Raw genomic sequence first — 6,000 nt, forward strand, 5'->3', positions numbered from 1 at the left:
TTTTGGAACTAGACTTGAATGAGGAGAGAGGAGAGATGAAATATCTCAATTTTTATGAGTTTAAAACTCATTCAAGCATGTGAAATATGCACCTCCTTTAAAGAACTCCCCTACCTTACATATGTGTCATAATGGAATCATTTTAATATTGCTCATAGTTTTTTACTAATAAACCTTGTACATTTTCAACTCTTCATCTTATGTGAAATATGCACCTCCTTTAAAGAACTACCCTTCCTTACATATGTGTCATAATGGAATCATTTTAATATTGCTCATAGTTTTTTACTAATAAACCTTGTACATTTTCAACTCTTCATCTTATGTGAGCATTTAAGGGACTCCCCTTCCTTACATATGTGTCATAATAAAATCATTATACCCAAAATATCTCATATTTTTAATATTGCACATAGTTTTTTACTAATAAACCTTGTACATTTTCAACTCTTCACCTCATGTGAGCATTTACTCATTTTAGGGTATTTTCTTTTTTACAAGTTGGATTTATCTCCTCCCTACACATGGATTGATGCTATTGGTCCATAGGAACCTTAATTGGACCATAGTCTAAAGATTTCTGAAAATCTAGACCCTTAGGCTAAGGTTCTTTATACCTATTTTCAATTAATTCTAATTGCACATTGGAAAATTCTTTTTGAATTTCTGTTTCAGGGGAACTCATCTGAATTAGAAGAGATATTTTTCTATCCAAAAATATTCAAAATCTGAATATTCTCTCTCTAGAATATTTTTCTCTCTCTAGGCTAAAACAGATAGAAACAAGGTCTTTATATTTTTGAAGAGGGATTGATTACAGGGAAAGATACTAGACATCAAAAAGGGGGTGGGGGAGGAATCTTACATTCTACCCCACTTAAAAAATGCGAGATGTCCTCATCTCGCAAGGTAGAGGACAACTCTTTTTCTTAACATCCAATTTTATTTTGGGGTTCCTTATATTCTGGTCAACCCAACAGAACACTGGGATAAATATCCCTTATATAGAACTCATCATTAATATTCAGATCATATCATTCATATCTTTAACATGATAATAGTCCATTAGACCGAAAAATTTCCTTCTGAACATTCCTCCACGGGAATTTCAGTCAAGCAAGTTCTCAATTTGTCATCCCTTAACTTGATATACCGAGTCAAGTGTTAACAGTAGCACTTTGACAGCACAATCCACTAATCTCATAGTGATTTGCTAAAATCATTATCATCATTCCAGTTATGAATATCATCACAGGGACTCGTCCCATTCATCCTCATGTGGTTTCGCTCAGCTTATTACATTTCAACTAAATTTCGGAAAGCATCATTTTTCAATCAGAATCCAAATCAATTTCATCAGTTCTCAAACAGAATTAAAAATCATATCGACCACATTCGAATTCATCATCTGGATAGCATTAACGCTTAAAATTTCAAGTCTTAGATTTACTCGTATATACTGTCAGTAAAGAGCTGCAGTATACTCTCGGTATATACGGGTAGTCATGGCCCTTGGAATTATAAGGTAAATACCATCATGTCTAGGCCTCAAGCAAGTCAGGGATTCTATATAATTGCGGTACTTCCATCTGAAGACCCAATTACCAATTTACGAATTTTAGTTTGAATATCAAATTGTATGACTTATATCACACAATTACAACCTTTTTGTGTTTCTTGATAAATTTTTGACATATTTGTCTTCTCAGTTGATCTTTATTAACCAAATGCTCTGATACCAACTGTGAGATCCCTATTCCCACCACGCAACGGATTCGGGGTACTAGCAGTGAAAGTAGCACTTCTTGCGCGAGGCAGGGTCCCACACTCGGGGCCTCATCCACGGATATCCGAACAAAAGACTAATCCGTCGGTTTTTCCAAAACCGAACCCGGAAAAACTTCCCTTATCCGGAAAGCACGGGCGATTCCTCCAGGATAACTTTTTACTCTAACGTAGTCAAGACCATTAATAATGATCAAACTGATCCGACTGCACCTATAAAGATACTCGGTCAGATCAAGGAAGAAACTTGCACTTGGATCATTGGGATCAACGCTTTTTTCCCCATCAAGAGGCACAGCCGTTGATTCCTATCCATAGAACAATTACTATCCGGGACTTACTTCATCTATCGTAATAACGGAAATTGAGTCTCGATTTACGGATCCATCAATCCAGCCTAGCCCCATCCGATCCCATGGGTTAGCCAACCACCCAACCACTGTAGTGATGGGATCCAATTTGGAATTTGGTTAGGTTTTGTCCCGGGTACCAAGGAAAAGAGTTCCAAGGCCCCCTAGCCGGAAGTTCATGCAAACATAGAACTAGCCACACCACTTACACACCCAATATGAAATTGCCTTTTTCTTAGCATCAACTATAAATCGAGACTCAACTTTGTTTTTACGATAGATAAAGTAAATCCCGGCTAGAAATTGTTCTATGGATAGGAATCAACGGCTGTGCCTCTTGATGGGGAAAAAAGCGTTGATCCCAATGATCCAAGTGCAAGTTTCTACCTTGAATTGACCAAGTACCGTTAAAGGTGCAGTCAGATCAGTTGATCCGTAATGATCTTGACTACGTTAGAGTAAAGAGTTATCCTGGTGGAATCGCCCATGCTTTCCGAGTAAAGGAAGTTTTTCCAGTTTTGGTTTTGGACAAATCGACGGATTAGTCTCTTGTCCGGATATCCGTGGGCGAGGCCCCGAGTGTGAGACCCCTACCCACGCATGATGTGCCACTTCCGCTGCTAGTACCCCGAATCCGTTGATCGGTGGGGAACAGGGATCTCACAGTTGGTATCAGAGCCGCTTTTGAAAGCTAATAAAGATAATTAAATTCTTATCTGAAATTGGTAATAAGAATTCAGAAACAGCATTTTCATAATGTATTTTCATCCCGTAAGCTTCTTTAATGAAGAAATTTTAATCAAAGAAATTGTTTTTATAGATGGAAGTTCCACATTTATCTGGTATTCCTGACCTCACCCAGTCTCAAGATATGATTGCATTTGCCTTCGAGCATCTCATCTCTTCCGCTTCAACTCAAACAAGCCGAGTAAGACTTGCACGCCATTTCAAGGATTTATATTTTCCTACCCCAGTGGAGAGAATACAACATAAGTGGGTTGCAGGGCAATATGTCCACGCTCATTGCAACCGCCGTACAATGCTATGGCAGAATCTCTCATTGACTATGATCCTGTTAAAGCTGAAAATGGTGCGTGGTGTCATTCTATATCATTCGACACCTCGAAATTTCAGACTTTCATGTCAAATTTATAGACTCCTTAGTCGATTTATCCCTAAGGAGAAAATAATAATTTCCTTCGCAGTTAGAGAACTTATGTAACAGGGCATGACTATGGCCCAGTACCGTCGTCTTATACATCTCTCGAAGAGATTTTGAATTTTGGAGCCGAACCACTCTATGTAATTATTGCAACTTGTATATAAATATACAAATGTTTTTTTTTACGGACGATCGGATAAAGAAAAATCTATTTATCAGACTTAAGTCATAGATCTCCAATAAGATCAACTGAGGAGCAAATTATGTCAAAAGTTTATCAAGACGCACAAAAAGGTTGTAATTGTTTGATATAATTCATACAAATTGTTAATTCAAATTGAAATTCGTAAATTAGTAATTGGGTCTTCAATTGGAAGTACCGCAATTGTATGGAACCCTGACTTGCTTGAGACCTAGACATGATGGTATTTACCTTATAGTTTCGAGTATCATGACTATCCGTATATACCGAGGGTATAACTGCAGCTCTTTACCGATAGTATATACGAGTAAATCTAAGACTTGAAATTATAAGCGTTAATGCTATCCAGATGATGATTTCGAATGTGGTTGATATGATTTTTAATTCTGTTTGAGAATTGATGAATTGAATTGGATTCTGATTGAAAAATGACGATTTTCAAAATTTAGTTGAAATGTAATAAGCTGAGCGAAACCACAATGAGGATGAATGGGACGAGTCCCAGTGATGATATTCATAACTGGAATGATGATAATGATTTCAGCAAATCACTACGAGATTAGTGGATTGTGCTGTCAGATTGCTACTGTTAACACTTGAGACGGTAGATTAAGTTAAGGGATGACAAATTGAGAACTTGCTTAACTAAAATTCTTGTGGAGGAATGTTCAGAAGGAAAATTTTCAGACTAATGGACCATTATCGTGTTAAAGATATGAATGATATGATCTGAATGAATTGTTATTTAATGATGAGTTCTATATAAGGGATAATTATCCCCGTATTCTGTTGGGTTGACCAGAATATAAGGAACCCCAGAATAAATTGGATCTTAAGAAAAAGAGTTGTCCTCTACCTTGCGAGATGAGGACATCTCGCACTTTTCAAGTGGGGTAGAATGTAAGATTCTCCCCCAGCCTTAGAGGTATACAGGAGTAAGAATCTCCCTTTCTGATCTTATAATTATTCTCTCTCTAAAATAAAAGAAAGATTTTGTTTAAAAAAGGAAGAACCTTTTTCCTAAATACTTCTCAAGAGTCCCACCTGTTTTAAGATTCAGAACAATGAGTTCAGAAGGAGAATCGATGTTTTGGATATCAAGGTTTTGGTCTTCATTCGAGTACGGCCCAAAAGAAGTTCTTTATCTCTTGGGAAGAAGTTATCTCCCAGATATTGTGGACCAAAGAAAGTAGGTGATTTAGCTTACGAGCTTCTTTTATCTCCTCATCTCAAAGTTTGAATGCCTTCTATAGAAAAATGTGCCAAACCCAAATCATGGAAAGACAGTAAAACTTCAGTGGCAAGTTACCGTTGGCTTCTAAGTTACGCTAGCTCCTTCCTTTATATAAGTCGTAACTTTTACTTGTCGTTCACAGTAATCTTACTTCCATCGATCTCCTTTCTTTCTTAATCTCCTTCATGGCTTGGCAACAAGAATTAGTTTTATCCATGATGATTTCTCACCTTCAAGACGCAAGGGAGTCTGTGAAGAAAGATTTTATAGAGCAGTATGAGCGCTCACTTTTCCCTCACTTGGGAACTTCTGTAGCGCAGACAAAATGGCGGACCTATCAAGACATAACTAGGGTAACACCCTGGGGTCAGCAGCACTTTCGTAACAATGCCCGCTTGGCCATGGTTATTGAAGCTTTGGGTTTGGGTCCCCGATACTACTGCGTCATGAGATTAAGGCATCCTGGGTTTTCTGAGCGGGTCTTCTTACTGGCGTGTTTTCTTCCTCATGAGAAGATATGCCTTTACCCCGTTTTTGGCTTGCCTCTCAGAGGTCCTTTTCTTAGAACACCTCATACCACTGAGATAGGCGCAGCAATAACCCACAGAATCATTCCCATAGATGAGTTACCTTATACTTGTGCAGCTTGTGAGGACTGCTTTTGTGACCATATGATGGACGGGCTTATGGAAGTGTAAAGAGTTCCTCTATCTTTACTGTATAAGTTCCGAGAATGAATAAAGTTTAAATCTTGTTCGTATTTTGAATCTTGCTCTCTTTAAGACTTATCTTGGTGGTTAATCTTGATTAAAATTTTTCTCTAAGTCTCATATTCGTGCATCTTGCGAAATTATCCCAGTTTGCGAGATGAGGACATCTCGCATTTTTTTAAGTGGGGTAGAATGTAAGATTCCTCCCCCACCCCCTTTTTGATGTCTAGTATCTTTCCCTGTAATCAATCCCTCTTCAGAAATATAAAGACCTTGTTTCTATCTGTTTTAGCCTAGAGAGAGAAAAATATTCTAGAGAGAGAATATTCAGATTTTGAATATTTTTGGATAGAAAAAATATCTCTTCTAATTCAGATGAGTTCCCCTGAAACAGAAATTCAAAAAGAATTTTCCAATGTGCAATTGGAATTAATTGAAAATAACTATAAAGAACCTTAGCCTAAGGGTCTAGATTTTCAGAAATCTTTAGACTATGGTCCAATTAAGGTTCCTATGGACCAATAGCATCAATCCATGGGTAGGGAGGAGATAAATCC

This window comes from Cibotium barometz, chromosome 20, assembly GCF_041138505.1.
Source record: "Cibotium barometz isolate CiBa-2024 chromosome 20, ASM4113850v1, whole genome shotgun sequence".
In the NCBI taxonomy this organism is placed as follows: Eukaryota; Viridiplantae; Streptophyta; class Polypodiopsida; order Cyatheales; family Cibotiaceae; genus Cibotium; species Cibotium barometz.